Genomic DNA, 19,140 nt, shown 5'->3' with positions numbered 1-19,140 from the left:
CCTCCACTCCTTTTTACCTCAATTCTCTTCACTACCTCCTTCCCTTTCTCTTCTCCTGACTACATTGAACAGTGACCTGGCCTGTCAGTGGTGTCAGCTGTAACTCTTAAAACCTGAAAGTGCTCGTCTAGCAGCACACAGTGACAGGATGATTACCCTTTTCATCACATCAGTGAGGTCTTAACATGAGCTGATTCCTAACCAATGGAGAAAAAATGAAAAGCATGGATCTGAGACAGTGAGAGATGGAGGAGAAAGCGAAAAAGACAGGAAAGAAAGCAGTCTGACACAAGAAAAAGCACAAAGATACTCTCTATATAAGAAAAAACAAATGTCCAAATACGTGTGCGCCTGCAGTGCATCCTACTTATTTATGGACCTTGAATGAATGGATGCTCAGTGATGAATTTATCAAGTGGTGTAAGCATAACATTGGGTGGTGTTGATGAGGCGATGATTAGAGCACCACTTACAGCCACAAGTGTAAACCATGGTATTAAGCTCCACACCCTTCATTCAACTTTCATTAAAGCCAAACAATAATCAAAATCTTAGATTAATCTTAAGGTAGAGGGGAAAAAACTGGGCTAGAGAATTTTTCTTCCAGAAATGAAACCGCAAAAAGGCCCAGTTTCTGAATAACACACCAAGTAACATCATGTGTTATCAGTGCGCAATTGTTGCTTTTTTTAACATGTGGTGAAAAAAAGAGGGAAAAAAAGGCATGAAGGTTGCCCTTCATTCCTCTGTCCAGAATATATTTTTTTGCCTGCATCTTTACTGTTGATACGAAGACTTAGATTTTACAGGTAGGTGATGAAGGTGCCCGTTAGAGATCTTTTTTTCCCCCTGTTTTTCATTAGCGGCCCTTTTTCATCAGGTTAGCGGTGCATAGCTTGCTCTTTTCTGTGAAGGAAGTAGTCACACCATTATATGAAATGTTCAATGAATGCCCTTCATTTATTGGAACAAAAATATGTTTTGACAGGGTTCATGACAAAAAATCATTTTCAGACTATATTGAGCCAAATCAAAAGCCCCCATAATATGAAACTCCACACACTCTATAAGCCAAACACAATTTTGTTTTGTTTTTAATGAGTACCATGTTCAACTGTGCTAACATGCTTAAGAGGTTTTTAGCAGTCAGTTAACTTTTTAACACCATGAACTTGTAGACCAGTGTTGCACTGGGGCAAATGGGTCTGTAGCCATTATGATACCATTAATTGTAATTTGCAATATTTCCAATCAATTTAAACTTTAATTTAAAAAAAGACTTTTAATTTTCTATTTAGCATTTTGGGGCCTTCCAGTGTTTTTTAATGGAGAGTGATTTCAAATGACTCGGTAATGAATATATCTGCATTTGATATATATAATTAAGTTAGCATAAGCTAAAGGAGAGCTCTTTCTTTCATGAAGACGTCACATGTCGTGAAGTCATGCTCTGATTAAAAAACAACAACAACAACAAAAACTAACGATTAGATGATCCTGGATCAGTGAAATGTTGCTCACTTAAATCAATCAGGTCGTGTTTTTTCAGCAAGCAATTATGCTACCCCCCGAGAGTATAATGTACTAAGCCATGCTGTATTAGACCACATTCCAAAATAAAAACCCAGCTGCAGTGCAAAGACTTGAGAAAAGGCCCGTGCGTACATGAATGCTAAGTGAAGGGAAAGGTTTTTGTTCTCAGAGATGAAATAAGCCTGTAGTCCTACTATCCTCTCCTCTGTTTGTCTCGCTTTGTGGATTGGGAGCATCATTAGCCGAGATTCCATCAGTGTCACTAGATTTTGCTGGCTGCCATCTGCTTCATTCAGTTACAGTAGGGATTAATGGTCAAGGGTGAGATGCAAGTGAATCCTTCACTCGCTAGCCATCGCTGCTAAGCTACAGCCTTGTCCTAATCCTCGTGCACCACCTTGCATCCTCTCAATCTGATAAGTATGTGTTTATGCATACTGTTTGTGTGCCCGTGTGTGTTTTTCAGCATTGTAGTTTAAAAAGACACAACGATGATAACAGCTGTACTAGCCCCTTTGGAATATATAGTACAGTTTCCCACATATTTCACCCACAGACTGTGCTCTTCTTTTAAGGAAAATGCAGTTTCAACATTTGAGTGAAGTACCAGCTGCTATCTGTGTTTTAGATGGAGGCAGAAAGCTGTATATCATAAGAAGCTTTGAAACTCAGGGTACTGTTTTATTTGGTACAACACCAGGGATACATTCTTGTGAAAAAAAGGTAAAGTTGTTAATAATTGTGCTCAATCAATGTTGCAGAAATAACCAGAGGTATCTGTTGGCCTCCAAGAGATCTGTAACTGTGGCTTTTAGGTCAGAAAAACACATTTCATGTATGTTACATTTAATAATAATATACAGTGTATTATCTAATTGGTTAGTTCAGTGTAACAAAGCTGGTTCCTGTAGGTAGCTGAACCCAAGAGTCTGCTTTAGCTGCACTCATAATTAAAAGATGCATTGATCTCTCTTTCCATCGCATGGACCCTCCCCTTCAAGATCCAGTTCCTATTTCCTGCAGGATTTATTTATCACCCGCAATGCCACTGGGGTGCTATCATTCACAGTGTAAAGAGAGGAAAGAGCACTAGAAACAAGAAGAGAGGACAGGGGAAACGGTGCTCTTTGTGCACTCGCATCAAGATACAGATGGATGGGCCATTAGTGGACATGGGAGCATGGATCAAACCTTGTTATTAACACAGGTGACAGAAAGTGCATCTCCTGAATTCCAGATGAGGTCTAATTTTCCTGGGGAGATCTGATGTCGAATTTAATTTGGCTTCATTTGCAGTATGGTATGTTATGTAACATCATACAGTCGTACAGTAATTCAAATTCCTCATGATAAACAGCGCTGCGTGTGGCTATACTCCCATACAGGATTCAAGGTTTTAAGCAAGAGTAATCTTTAAGGGGGGGGGGTTCTCATTTTCTTCAGCTTGTATACTGTTGAAAAAAAATGAACTAATATTAAACATAAGGAGTTTGTAGCCAAGTGTAACATAGTTCTATGGCAATTAGTAATTGAATAATGAGGCACACCGCTCAATTAAAAACAATCCTGCCTTGTTTTTCTTGTTTTTTCTTTCATTTCATTCATGAGCTACACACTCCATATTGTACAGGGCTGATGGAGATCAGCGCTGGTTCATATGGGCCACAGGCAGGGGCATCCTCTGAACAGCTTGATGTCGGTCACAAGGTCAACAAATGGACCGTGGCAACAGATTCTCAGTTATACACAATAAAACGGCGATGCTTTTAACCATTTACTCTGACTTTTTTTCCCTTCCAGTCCACTTACACCTCTTTAATCAGAATCATGTTTCATGTTTTCTCATGCCTGCAAGCATGTTGTCACATTGTTTGACAGATTGAGGATGTGTGATGGGTGTTGTTGTTGATGCCAGCAACTTACAGGAATGCAGATTAAAGAGAAAGCATGTTGCAGGAATCCTTATTGTGTCATAAATGCATATGCAATCCCATTTTTGTTTTTTGTTTTACATTATGTGTTTATTTTAAATTTAGCGCAATACTGTCAGGGCTGAACTTGAAATGAAAATTCAAGAGACATATTTTCATTACGTTAGTGGCGCAGAAATTTTTTTTGGAAATGTCTGTCATTATGTTGAGATTTGAGTGATGTCTATGTGAAAACATGTACATTTATCTTCTTGCTTTTAAGCTAATTAATTGCCACGGTAGATTTATTTTGGCTTTCCAACATGTTTCATGTGTTTTTGTTTTGATTTGTTTGTTTTGGGGTTTTTTTGGGAGGGGGGGGGGTTGCATTTAAAAAAGCGACAGATATGAAAAGCATATTTGCAAATTTTTTTTCAAAATTGCTTTGTCCTTGCCTTCTTGCATTAGAGGAAACACGAACCAAGGCCATTCCTCTCTTTTATGTGTTTTTCATTTTAAACCCATTCAGCTTTATTTGGGTTGTGGTGAGATAAATTGGCCATTTGGCCTTCAGGAAATTGATTGGGGGGTTTAGGGGGGGAGGGGGCACCATAATAAATAAGAAGTGGGATATTGAAATTGTTAGACACTTTTCAAATCTGATTCCATTATTCAAATGCATTTGTGAAGAAGGCTTGTTAACTCTGTATCCTTTAAAGCAGCCGTCCCCAACCGTTTTTGTGCCACGAACTGGTTTATGTCCGACAATATTATCATTATTATCTTTAAAGTGTTAGGATAAATACAACAAAATAAAACCAATACCGGTACCCAAAAAAAAGAAGATTTATTCATAACACACGGGAAACGACCCAGGGAAACCGAGTTATTGATAAAAAAAATAACAACGATAAAAACCAATAAAAACCCTGAAAACCATAAATTTCACAATTTTTTCACCTCACGACTCGGTTGTCCAGGGGTTGGGGACCACTGCTTTAAAGAGATGGGTATATTGTACTCTTTAAAAAACAATAAACCTGCATGTACTTCAAATAACATTCACTGTACTCAAAAACTGAACATACTAATATTAACAAGTTATCAATATTATATTATATTGTTGTCAATATGTGTGTTTACTGGGTGACAGTAATAACCTTTTAAATCGTCCCACATGCACTGAGATAAACAGATGTCACGTAGCACTAGCTGCATAGCTGCTGTGAACTAGCACGTAACATTACAATGGCAAACATGAAGATTTATGCGAATCACCCCGTTATACTGATGGTATGTATCTTTTATGCCGCAACAGCTATTTCAGTTTTTTTGCTAAAGTGAACACCTTCCTAGTTTCAAGTGAGAACTCCAGCACATTTCAGCATGATGGGCATCGGCTCCAATGGCTGAGCACACACGCCCATTCAGGGCTGATGAGCATTGGCTCTCCGGAGACAGCTTGGTGAGAACAGTGGGGTGGAATATTCATGCCACTGAGCAAGGGCTTGGAATCACTTAAAGTGCAGTGAGTGGTGTTGTCAAGCCATAATGGTAACAATTACCAAACTGTGGAGGCATGCTTTGAAATAAGGTCTACTTCACCATACAATTAACGCTAGGATGCTCTCAATAAATTCCCAGTGTTAGCATGGCTGAAAGGTTATCCGCGCACTTAGGCCTGGTGCCCGTGCAATAGCTAATGCTACTGCCGCTTTCTGAGCTCTTTCATTTGCCGACATGGAGACATATCTTGATGCAAGCCAGATGAAATGGGCGTTATGCAGGGAGAGCCGTTCCTGAATGGAGATTGAATTACCCAGGAGCCCTTACAGGAGGTTCATTACAGTCAGGGTATTCAAGATCTCCTGATTCATAGTTCTCCCTCTGTTTTCATTGTGTGTTTGTGCATGTGTACGTGTCCCACTGCTGTTCACACAAGCAGGCCGATGCAGTAAAGAGTCCTGATGGGCAGCAGTGGGTGTAGTCAGGGGTAGACACCCTCATGAGCCCTGCTAAATCCAATTAGAGCATTTCAGTTTAAACACACATAAAGGTGTCACTCCTGTACTAGATAGTCCAGCCCAGTATAATGAGTCTGATTACAAATTCAGTAACACCTCCATAGCTGACTGCAATATATCAGGTCATCACCCTTAATGTAACTGTGATCAAATAAAATATCAAAAGCAATGCCAAGGCTGAAGTCTTGACAGTGCCTCTGACTGAACACCACAAAAAACTTGCACGGTCTTCTTCAAGCTTTTCCTGCCATTAGCACTCTCTGCCCGTCCTATTTATAGTGGGCTAACCTTTTGCTACTGGGCCTCCATCCAACTAATCTCACTCAGTGACTGTGTCACTGAGTGGCCTCCGGATCACCACATCCTTTCTAGTCTGGAATTGGAAGTGATAATTATTCAGATTCTTCACTTCAGAATCCCCGTTGTTGACCTTCTAGGGGCCACATTCTCATTTCAGGTGGCCAATAAATATGACTGCCAAAGCTGAGCTTCAAGAGTGAGCAACCCTTCATCATGCTATGTATCATGATTAGCTTGGTCTAAAAGACCTTAATGACAGCACCTGCAGTCGTGTAATGGGAAGTGTTCCATCATTACGTTACAGCAAGAGCTACAAGAGCTAAAGGAAATAAACTTCATCTTAAAGTTTGTCTTAAAATTGTCAAAACTGTTCTGTGCTATCAATTTAACAAGCCTTTTTTTTTTCTAAGAAACTCGAGAGCTTGTTTGTTTGTTTGTTTTTTAGGATTTTATGGATAAATGTATTCACATACAAAGCTTTGAACGTTTTAGCAACGTCTACAGATTATCTAGAAATCATTTTGGATTCAGTGAGCAAAACATTCAAGCGATGTTCCCATCACAAAGTCCTGGTGATGCAGCAATTTTCCTTGGCTCGCTTTGAGTCCAGATGCCTCTTGCCTCATGACAGCTGCACTTGTGGATGATACATTTAACTAATAGACCAGTATTTAAATGCATCTGTTCAGAGGAGGCAGTTGTGTTCCAAATAGACACATTGTGAGCCAATGACATTTTCACAGGGAGTAAAAGCAGGCAATGTAAAAATAGGTGCTTGACGTTCATTGAACCTAGCTGTGGCAGTTGCGAGCTAAGACTGGCTGACATTTTAAAACCTATGTTTCATACTGATCTTTTATCAAAAAAGAGAGAGAGAGAGAAGTGGTGGAGTGTAGTTGTTTTTGGATGCATATGTTCAGGGTTAATTAAGCTGCTGTGTCTGTGTGTGTGTGTGTGTGTGTGTGTGTTATCACCCTCATAAGACTTGAATCCATCAAAAAATATAAAGTTATTGGGAGTCTTTTTCTTCTATAAGCACATGTAGAGTTAATTAACTGGCTCCTTACTGTATGTCAGAGGGTTCCACCTGACCTGGCCTGTATTTGTATAGCACTTTTCTAGCACCTAAGGACCCCAAAGTGCTTTACACATCCAGTCATTCACCCACAGGTGATGGCAAGCTACATTGTAGCCACAGTCACCCTGGGGCACACTGACAGAGGCGAGGCTGCCGGACACTGGCGCCACCGGGCCTTCTGACCACCACCAGTAGGCAACGAGTGAAGTGTCTTGCCCAAGGACACAACGACCGAGACTGTCCGAGCCGGGGCTCGAACCGGCAGCCTTCCAATTACAAGGCGAACTCCCAACTCTTGAGGCACGATCGCTCATATAACTTGTTGAAATTCATAACCTCCATTTAGCATCAGGAAGCTCACAGTTCATTTCAACTACGGTTTCTGTGCGGTTCACAGAAACCCAGCAAAAAAAAGCACTTTGCAAAACTAAAAGCAGGTCAGACAAAGTGGCAATGAGCAATGAGACGATGGCGTGTGTTGTAAAAACACGCGGTTTGTCAAAATCATAGACTTTTTGACACAGTTAGCCAAATTGTCTCTTCTAAACGTTCATCGCTGTCGACAAACACAAACACTTCAGTTGTAGCAGAAGGGCTGCTAGTTTTCATGTGCAAATGTGGACTATTACCAGCTTTTCAGGAGCTCTCACTTGCCGTTCCGACATCAAATGGCAGCACGACGGCTCGATGGTTAGCGCTGTTACCTCACAGCAAGAGGGTCCTTCTGTGTGGAGTTTGCATGTTCCGTCTGTGCTCATTGAAAAACACGCTGGGGTAATGCCGCCTATCTTGGCCCAGCACACTCTCACATTCTTAATCCCAAGAGTTTCAGTTCCTGGTTAAATAAAGTAAAGCTGCCATTCATGTGGTTAAATTCATAGCGTGTGTACTAAAAGGATTATAGCAATAGCAATGATAAGCAATTGTGTTTCTCGCAAGAGCTTTTTCAGGGTTTTTATATGCCTTGAAAAGCCAGGCGTCTATGAAAAAAGAACAGCGAACAAGGATTCAAATTTTATATTCAGATAGATGTATAGTTGTTCCTAAAATAACACCTTTATGAGGAAGATACAGTACATCAGTGAGATCATGTAACCAACATTAAGGTTAATAAACAGGAAGCAAAAACAATCTAGGGTTTAAGGCCTGTATGCACTGTGTATTCAAGTTTGCATGTGTAAAAAATACTAAACAGTCACATTAATGGAACAACATGTAAACACATACCTGCTTTTTTCTTAGGCTTTTGGTCGCATTGGATCAAATGTATTTTCCATCATGAGATTTTTCCCTCTTTTACTCAAGTGACACGTCCATATTGAGCTTAAGGTATTTTTTTGGTATTTTATACTCATCATCTACTTTATCACCTCTCCGCCATTTCTAAGTGCTGTGTTTTACCACACTTATTACCATTTTGGAAAGAGGTAATGGAGAGAGGGAGTTAAAAAAAATCTAGTAGCAGAGTGAGAGGCAGTATAGCCAGTACAACAAATCAGCATTACTTGGTATGCATGGAGTGGCCAAAGCTGCTGTATTATAAATTGGCAAGTGGCAGCAGGCCAACAGTGCATTGCATTAGTCAGATGCCCTCAATGTAATAAAATACAGTGGAAGGAAAGAGAGTGGAAAAAGGCGAGGCGCTTTATGTAGATTGAGATCTTAAAAAGGGAAGCTGCTGAGCAATATATCTCGGCAGAAGCTCAGACCATCTGAGAAGATTGTATCAGCATGCAGGATTACATTGACCCAAATGAGATGACATTCACTTTGACAAATAATTTCATCCTTTTATGTGTGTACAGGAATGGGAGAAATAATTTTAAGCTGGAAAACTGCTTTTGTGCAGCTGAAAGGGGACAAAAAAAACAAACAATCCCCAAGCCACGATCAACCCTTTGTGTGTTTTTATGCAGTTTCTCACAGCTGTGCAGAGAACAATACATTTCCCAGAACGTAAAGACTGGGGTTTTTTTTTTGGGGGGGGGGGGGTTGTTCCAACATTTTGGGCTCTGTCAGCTTATTTCTTGCACTGGAGAAAATGTCTGCTGCAGAGAGAACAAAACAGACTTTTTTTCCTTTCTTTTTTGTGAGACTAAAGCTGAGAATAGCACTGCAATTTATTAGGAAAGGGCATTTGTAAACAAAATAATGTACCGCAGGTCTGCCTTGAAGTTGCACAGACGGATTTGAGGGCACGCCAGTTCCAAGTGCCTCAGCATTTTCGTCCACTCTGTATTTTCGCTTGAAAGAAAAGAAAACAATGTCAATATTCATTTCTTTATTTATGCGTGCATGTGTATCAGCTCTGCACCCGCATATGCAGAGCTCTCTTTCTCATAGCTACAAATACAAATAATGATTTGCACCATAACCACATACTCTGCAATCATGTGGATTGCACATGAGAAGGTTGCGGGCAGGAACGGTGTGATGCTGATTTGGATTTCATAGAGGTAATTGTTCATATATCATTATAGTATAAAACACCCAACAGGATGATAAAGTTCAAAGTATCTTTGTATGTACTCATTCTCCTGATAGTAGTCATCATCGCAGCAGCTCTAGGCTGTACGGGAGCAAGAAATCAATGATGAAACATGTGGTTTCTGGCTTTGAAAGAGCCAGAAACCAAGTTTATAAATAACAGAGCGTGGAAGTGATTTTACCTATTAAAATCAGCATGTTCCAATTTAATACCGGTTTTAAAAAAAAGAAGAAAGGAAAAGATTTGCCTGAGTAGGCAGAGTAATAGGAAGCAATTCTCGTCTGCTTATTTAGGTTCCTCGGGTCAGACATCAAATCCAAGGTAGGACTCTAGCTAAGTAGCATTTAATACGACAAGAAGGCTTTTTTCCCCTTTTTAAAATTATGATGAAACATACAGCTATTGTATATGAAAACAATGGACTATTTTAATATTACAATCTTGAGATCCTTAATTTATTTTTCTATTTGAGTTAGTGTAAATAGCAATTCACACAGCCATTATTGCAGACAACCTGTGGTGCAGATGTAAGGAAAACCCTTCTAACATTGCAACGTTATAATGTTTCACTGGTTGCAGTTGTTGCTTAGGAATGGTATGTATACGTATGTAGCATTTCATTAGTAAATCCATTTTGTGGCCACAAATAATTGCTTTCTTCACATTCGTGCATGACTGGCCGTGTCGAGTATGCGCCGAAGGAGTTGATTGAAAACATCAGAGAAAAACATGAGCTGCTCTAACGTCATTGTTGCTAAAGGCAATATTATGTCTGGGTGGTGTTCGGTGCAATATTAAAGTAATATACACTGAAAATGATGTTTCTGATTACAATAAAAGTGCCCCGGAAAATGATTTACTATATTTTACTTTTACAATTCTTAATTATTTTCTTCATTGTTTTTTTCTTTCTTTTTCGTATAAACAACGCTGTCAGCAAACATTACATTTATTGCCCTTGGAAATTAAATATGTTTCCTTGATCAATGCCGAATGATAAAAGTAATCACTTCAGCACTGGCAGCAGAAACACAACTGTGGGGAGCGCTGCAATCAATATGAACAAGCATTCTTGTGAACGACTTACATCAATATAATATACAATGCACAGTGTGTTATCTGGTTCATCTGATATGAATTGACCGAAGCCTTCTGCGCTTTTGAAATGCAGTCTTTTTTTTCCTATATGGCCACTTTGTGCAGTTTTGACCAAGGGTTTGTTAAAAGGACCTCCGACCACGCTTTGTTCAAATCAAGTTACATCTTTTTGCACAAAGTAAAAACAGAACGTCTTCATTACAAATCTCATTAAGAATTTCTTTCCGCTTTGATGCACATTTTGAAGGTCAACCTCTTTGGCTACATAGAGTCATAGTGAAAAGAAAATACAACATCTGTCAATTGTAAGATTTTACATAAAGTCATAATAAACTCAGTGGTTACCAGGTTTTACAGTTAGGTAAGTACAAACTAACCGCTTGCAGCTCATGAGCCACAGATACGTTTGCAAATTCATGTCTGAACAAAGTCCTTTCGGACAGACAAGACAGAATTAGAGATGTTTTGGGGCACAGATTAAGATTAGGCTTCACACCTAACCCTATTTATACACTTACTATAGGTATGGATTTACACAAAGTTATATCCATACATCTGTCCCCATGTCTCTAGCTGTTCTTCTCCTATTTTTTGATAGGAGTAGCTAAAAAGGTTCTTTGGATGCTAAAAGTTGCCAAACCCTGACAGAGCCTGACCTTGGAGTAAATTTATTACTCCTGGTAAGACTTGTCTTGAAATAATATGCAAAAGTTGTCCACTTGTGCATAATATTCTCACTGTAGGATGATGATCTTCAGAATGTTTGGAAATGGCCTTATAACTTTTCCCAAATTCATGGGCAGAAACTGTTGCTCCATTAAGATCATTGCTGATGTTTTTCCTTTCCCGCTCCAGACCGGGAGTGGGGAGCTTCAGGCCTCGAGGACCGGTGTCCTGCAGGTTTTAGATGTAGCCTTGATCCAACACAGGTGATTTAACAATCTGGTAATAAACTAATAATTTGATTCAGTCGTGTTGACCCAGGGTGAGATCTGAAACCTTCAGGACACCGGCCCTTGAGGCCTGGAGTTCCCCATCCCTGCTCCAAACTAACAAAATCAAAATGCTAAAACTGCATTTGATTGGCAGCACATGGCTTCTTCTTAATCTCTTAATTTCTATGGAAGCTATAGGAGTGCACTTACATTTTACACACTTTGACTTATTTTTTTTATGAATTTTAAATTTCAGGGTAATTTTGCAGAAACAGATAATATCTCCCCATCTTACTTTGTAAAAGTATATTTTTAAGGTTGTTGGATGTATTCTGAAGTGGATTCATTTTGTCTTTTTGGATATTCACCTTTTCACATCCTTATTTAATATTTATTATGTTAATATGCATGATGGGTCTTGTATTTTTCAGCTGCCCTTTTATTTAACACTATAAATGTGTTAAGGACTGTTCCCCCGTTCAAGAAAAAATTACTAGCACCAAATTTGCAAGCACACGTGACCTATGTGTCTATAAGTCTAACTTATTTTATTCTGTTGCAATGTTCAAACATAAATTTCTTCAAAGAGTGTACAGGAAGAGTGTCTCGTTATACCTGGAAATCAGGAAAGGTGAAGTCACTCCATAATACAGCCTGCCTCTCCAAAAGTACAGTGTGCTTACAATGTAAGATGCTGTTTTTCCACTAAATTACCAAGAAATTAAGCAATACTTAAAATTGCTCCCAGTATAATTAATTGTTTGTTTCCTCTAAAAACCCGACTTAGTATCTCCTTATTCTAGTGTACCTACCTTTAAACATTTGTAGGTAGATATAAATACATATAGACATCCCGATAAAATTATTAGAATTCCATTTAATTAAAGGGAATTGTGCCATTAGTTGTGAGCTGTGTTACTACGTGTATTATAACACTATCATTATATTAATATTACTATCTGACAGTACTTTTTTCCCCCTCCAGAATGATGCCATCACACTTATGTGTAATTTATGTCCCTAATAAAAAAAAGTGACATCATCTCTTAGAACTTTTAGTAGTTTATAATCTGATATTTCTAAGAGCACTTTCGTTGTCTTGTGAAAGCACGTCTCTCCAAAATGTTTACTCTTTAGGTGTTTTAGCTTTTAGGCATCTCAGTGCATTTATATGTTAATTCCATAGAGATTCATATCTCATGCACCTACTTTGTAAATGCACATTTGAGAGGTTTTAAAAGGAAACTAACAGTATGTAAAGAATATACCCCTTTTACACAACCATTTGAAATATACAGCACAAAATGACAAAGTTTGAGTACAATAACTGAAGAACCTTAATGGGATTGTGATCACGCCATTAGGTCATTCCAAAGATATTGTTTTTAGCAGCTTTCTTAAGAACCAGTGTGTATAGTAGGTGTGCTATTTGAGATGTATGTATACAGTAAATAAATGTTCTTATTCAGTCTGTTTATTTTGTTTGGACTTTTTTTTTTCATTTTAATGTCATCTTAGCTGAATACACAACCCTTGGAGACATGCATTAAAGCTGAAAATTGCTGCTGGATCAGCAACTCTAAAAAAGGCGTCACTTTGGTCCAGCTTCACTTCTGTGATTGCATGACTCCTGATGTACCTCTATATTGTGCAAGCTAAGCAGGCTCAACAAACTTCTGACTCTCCTGAGGAATCAGGGTGAATGCAGTCTAATTCTGAGACCTGTCACTTTGTATTTTGTTTTGCCACCCCATCAACTTGAATGTCTCCATTTAATAAATGAGAAAATACAGTTCCACACTCTTCAGCTCTTGCCCTAGTCGGACCACTGGATTCCCTGTCAGCATGGATTTGGAAACCTGGTGGTTGTTTTTGCATTTGACGGCTAACTGTTGGGATTTAATTAAAAATGAACCACATTCTAAAAAAATGCTGTAAGTAATAGCAATCGACTCAGTCTTAATACTATACATATAATGTATAAATAGTGTGTATATATATATATATAAGATAACACAGTATGTAAGATTTATATTTAGCAATAGATACAAATTGAGATAGCTAGTGATGATATTGGTACATGTGAAAATAACAAAGTTCTAGAGTTTGATAAGAGGGGCATCTCAGTTTCAACCATATCATTACTATGACCTGTACACATATATGCTACTATATGTCTGACAAACTCGTTCTGTACATTGAAGAGTAAACATGAAAATGAATCTCATCTTAGGCAAAGTGCATCTCATTATGCAAAACCTGCATACAGCGAATGAACAAGAGTAAACAGTCCTGGTAACAGCTCGGTGAGACTTTAACACAGCATTGTTTTGAAATGCTTGTGTTACCGTGCTTGCAACAACACACTGATGTTAGGCTGAGATGGAAAGGGGACAGGAAAATATATGCAAGTGTTATGTTTGTGAATTTTTATTCAAGTTAGCTCTACAAATAAATAAGCTGCAGATAGGCTTCACCTACAGCAACAACAGAATTGCATGCTTGTGGTGCTGCTGCAGGATAACACAGGATAAGTGAGTGCTTTCTCTCGTTAGCTTGTTTACCTTGACTCTCTGTATGTACAGTCAGCATCAGCTATCTAAGAAGCTAGAAGGACATTCGTTTGGTTTTACCCTTGTTGGTGTGCTTTTTGGTGTACTAAAAAAGTACCTGGTACCAGGTACAATGACCTAATGGAAAACCCTGAGCATCATGGCGAACTGTGCCAAGTCAATCCTAGGAGGTACTAATAGAAAAGTCAGTAGTCCAATCTATGTGTCATGGTCTGGGTGTGTGGCTGTAAAATTCCATTGAAGGTCTGGACCTCCCTGGTATCCACCCATGGGCAGGGCCTACAGCCCCCCTCACCTGAAGCTGATTGAGGCAATCAGGTTGGAGATTTAAGCTGCTTGCTGACACTGCTTCCTCGCCAGTTCGTCAACTACCCTATGTTGGTAACCAGGCCTCACGCTTCATGTTCATGAATCTCAAGTGCTCTACTAACCTTGTAATCTCATGTTCTAGTTACTCCAGGAAAACTCCATCATACTGAACCACTCATCTTGGAAATCTGGTTAACCCGCCAGCTCTCGGAATCATCTCCTTGCCTCACCTGCCTGCCCTCCTGCCCTTACACCACCTCGGGACCTTCACCACTCAGGACAGCTGCCACACACCACCTAACCCACCTGGACCACACCACCTCTCCCTCAACGTTTCCATCTCCCACCTGCACAGTAAGACAAAGATTTTCATAGCTTCCACTCTCTCCAGAACTCCTCATTGGCTACCGCTCTAACACTGCTCTCCTCTCTTCCAGTACTTACCTAATCACCAGCAGCTGCTGTTGCTTCCTTGGACCTGTCCCCTTGCTTGTCCCTCTCCCCTGGCCAAGACCCTCACACCCCATATATCAAGCCTTAAAACAAGTACTAACGTGAACGCCATTTTGGTGTTAGTTAATAAACCTTTGTTAAACCCTTTACTCTGCCTCCGCCTTGGGTTTCCTGCACGTGGGTTTGATTTTTGGTGCTCGGCCTCCGGCGGTTTTGTGACACTATGACTAACTGTTAGCTGATTACAGTTCACCATCAAGTTATACCATTTTCTAATTCAGCCAAATTACCCACCAAAACACTCCAAACACAATTTCCTCTCAAACTGACAGTTGCCACAATTAATAATAGATAACACAAGTCAGAGTTATTTAACAGATGGACAGAACTGTGACAAACTTACAAAACAGCCCCCAGCTTCTCTCCTTCTGAAATTCCTGACAGATTGGCCATTAACAAATTGACACGGCTGCCCAGTAACAACAGAAGAGATGCGACGCGAGGATTTTAAAACACTAATGAAAACATAAGATATTTCGAAAGGTTCAGTGTTCTTGGGGGGAGCACTTAATTAACCAGCAGACAAACCTAAAAACACACAGATTAAACCTACCTCCGACTGCTGCGACAATCTCAGAGTGTTTTTAGAAAGAAACACACACACACGCACAGAGTTGTTTATCCAGTGAACAATATTGCAGATGCACTAGACTGGCCAAGCTGTCTGCTGCACAGTTATGGATTTATGCTTCATCACCATGGCATCTCTTTTGCAGTTGATTATAATTCCCAAAAGCCCTTAATTAAACAGTGCATAGCCAAAGCCCTTTTTAAAATAATAACTGTTTATCTCTGAACAACACTGAAGCCAATAGATTTACTGACCAAGTCTCCCAGTGCTGTACTGAGAACCAACAGGCCAAGTACCCCATTAATTGATCAGCCTCAACAAATAATTTGTTCTAATGTCTGCTTACTAGAAGCAGTCTTTATTTGCCTGGTGTTTTTATTAAATGGTCTCCTACTGTTTAATCTCTGGGAGGAGTGTGTATTCTCAAGACCATGTTGACTTTGATGACTTTGTTTGGTGTTTTGGTAAGGATGCGGCTGTTTAGCCTCTTCAGGTTGACATTTAGCTAATGTAATTTGGCTGTGAGAATTCCACGCAAGTTTGTTGTTGTAATTAGACAGCATATCTAAGTTTCAACTTGAGTTCTTAAATGCCCAAAAAAACATAAAAGCTTTTTAGTTACCATCGTTTTATAAAAACAATGTAATGTATATTAAAAGTTCATAAATAGGTTTGATTGTTATCTGGTTCCAGGAAATTATTATTGATATTAAACAGGTTTATCTTTCAAAGCTTTCAACCAGTTCTGTTCATTTTAATGTATCCTGCCCTTTTTTTCCGGCTTTAATTGTGGATATTTGCTTGAAACCACATTAGGCATTTTAAATTTTCAGTTACACACATTACCTTTAGCGGATTGATATTTCACCTAATCCTGTAGGTATTGATTCAGTAAATATAGTGGTTTTGCAATGCTACTTCTCTCTTCTTCTACTCTGTGGACTCTGACCACAGGGACCATCTTGCTGGAAGGGTATGCTCTTTTCACTTTCCAGTATGCATTTATAATTATCCTACAAACGTACAATTGCAACCGCTAATTTGGTGCCATGGGTATATGATATGAAACGTGCACTCATTCTTCTAGTAATATTAGCCGTAGCAAGCTAAGGGTTTATGAGAATCGATGTAAGAAATTGAAGCCCAGCAAGGAAACATTTACTACAGTGGGCCCAGGCATAACAACTCTGAACACAATAACAAGGCTCATGTTTGATTAATGAAAAACAATTATATAGATATTAAATAGTTGGCTTATGATATATATCATCTGGTAGTCTGCATATAAACCATTACAAGGTGGAAAACCTTCTGAATGCTTTATTGTATTGTGGCAGTATGCAAAACAAACAGCCGCCACAGATAGACATTCAGTTCTGGCTAGAAAATGGTCAAACCAACAGACATCACCAGGCCAGGGTATAAATGGAGTAGCCCATAATGTTTTTAACTCAAACTTGCAAATTAGCCTAACGTGACATTTAGCTAGTTTATCTCAAGCAGGGCTAAATATGATGGTGCACTGCAGCTTAAGAAGAAAACAGCAAATAGAAAATGCAGCAAAGCAGACAAAATGCAGTGGAAGTGATTTTGGGGAGAAAATAACGAACAGCTGCAGAATAGACAGGAACCAAAACATAAGAAGTGCAGCAAGACACGCTCAAAAGAAGCAGAGGAAGAAAGGGGAAAAAAGATGCAAGGTCCTGTGTTATCTAATCACATGATTTATTTAATCCTGTAGAATCATGTTTGCTATTATATGTTTACAGTACCTGTTCCGTCACATCATTGTCCCTCCTAAATCAATTCCATTGTTTTTTATGCAACTTCTGTTATGGTTTGTGTGCTTTTGCAATATTTTTCAGTTTGGTTCTGTTTCAAGTTGCAGTATATTCTTTAGGCAGGCTATCAGTCAAAAAAATGTATGGCTCAATTTTGCTGTTCATCAATTTGGGTCTTGGATCTTTAGTTTCATACCTTGAACTTTTTGCTTTCTTAAACATCACTGAATCAGCACCATCTGGCCTTATAGTATTTTACTTTGCATGTTGCCGTGGAAACTATAGAAAACAAGAATGCTAAACTAACCTTGGTTACTTAAGCAGCAGACCTTGCAGTGGCTGATCCTGTGGCCTATGATCATTAGTGGCATCCACTTTTTGTATTATTTGAATTGATTTCATTGGGTTCTTCTTTGTCTCTGTGTGTGACTTTCTTTTCTGCAGAATATACAGTGGGGCAAAAAAGTATTTAGTCAGCCACCGATTGTGCAAGTTCCCCCACCTAAAATGATGACAGAGGTCAGTAATTTGCACCAGAGGTACACTTCAACTGTGAGAGACAGAATGTGAAAAAAAAAATCCATGAATCCACATGGTAGGATTTGTAAAGAATTTATTCGTAAATCAGGGTGGAAAATAAGTATTTGGTCAATAACAAAAATACAACTCAATACTTTGTAACATAACCTTTGTTGGCAATAACAGAGGTCAAACGTTTACTATAGGTCTTTACCAGGTTTGCACACACAGTAGCTGGTATTTTGGCCCATTCCTCCATGCAGATCTTCTCGAGAGCAGTGATGTTTTGGGGCTGTCGCCGAGCAACACGGACTTTCAACTCCCGCCACAGATTTTCTATGGGGTTGAGGTCTGGAGACTGGCTAGGCCACTCCAGGACTTTCAAATGCTTCTTACGGAGCCACTCCTTTGTTGCCCGGGCGGTGTGTTTTGGATCATTGTCATGTTGGAAGACCCAGCCTCGTTTCATCTTCAAAGTTCTCACTGATGGAAGGAGGTTTTGGCTCAAAATCTCACGATACATGGCCCCATTCATTCTGTCCTTAACACGGATCAGTCGTCCTGTCCCCTTGGCAGAAAAACAGCCCCATAGCATGATGTTTCCACCCCCATGCTTCACAGTAGGTATGGTGTTCTTGGGATGCAACTCAGTATTCTTCTTCCTCCAAACACGACGAGTTGAGTTTATACCAAAAAGTTCTACTTTGGTTTCATCTGACCACATGACATTCTCCCAATCCTCTGCTGTATCATCCATGTGCTCTCTGGCAAACTTCAGACGGGCCTGGACATGCACTGGCTTCAGCAGCGGAACACGTCTGGCACTGCGGGATTTGATTCCCTGCCGTTGTAGTGTGTTACTGATGGTGACCTTTGTTACTTTGGTCCCAGCTCTCTGCAGGTCATTCACCAGGTCCCCCCGTGTGGTTCTGGGATCTTTGCTCACCGTTCTCATGATCATTTTGACCCCACGGGATGAGATCTTGCGTGGAGCCCCAGATCGAGGGAGATTATCAGTGGTCTTGTATGTCTTCCATTTTCTGATGATTGCTCCCACAGTTGATTTTTTCACACCAAGCTGCTTGCCTATTGTAGATTCACTCTTCCCAGTCTGGTGCAGGTCTACAATACTTTTCCTGGTGTCCTTCGAAAGCTCTTTGGTCTTGGCCATGGCGGAGTTTGGAGTCTGACTGTTTGAGGCTGTGGACAGGTGTCTTTTATACAGATGATGAGTTCAAACAGGTGCCATTCATACAGGTAACGAGTGGGGGACAGAAAAGCTTCTTACAGAAGACGTTCAGGTCTGTGAGAGCCAGAGATTTTCCTTGTTTGAGGTGACCAAATACTTATTTTCCACCCTGATTTACGAATAAATTCTTTACAAATCCTACCATGTGGATTCATGGATTTTTTTTTCACATTCTGTCTCTCACAGTTGAAGTGTACCTCTGGTGCAAATTACTGACCTCTGTCATCATTTTAAGTGGGGGAACTTGCACAATCGATGG

This window comes from Haplochromis burtoni, unplaced genomic scaffold (assembly GCF_018398535.1).
Source record: "Haplochromis burtoni strain Fernald_Lab_line unplaced genomic scaffold, NCSU_Asbu1 Contig_82, whole genome shotgun sequence".
Taxonomy (NCBI): Eukaryota; Metazoa; Chordata; class Actinopteri; order Cichliformes; family Cichlidae; genus Haplochromis; species Haplochromis burtoni.
This window is presented reverse-complemented; position numbering follows the sequence as displayed.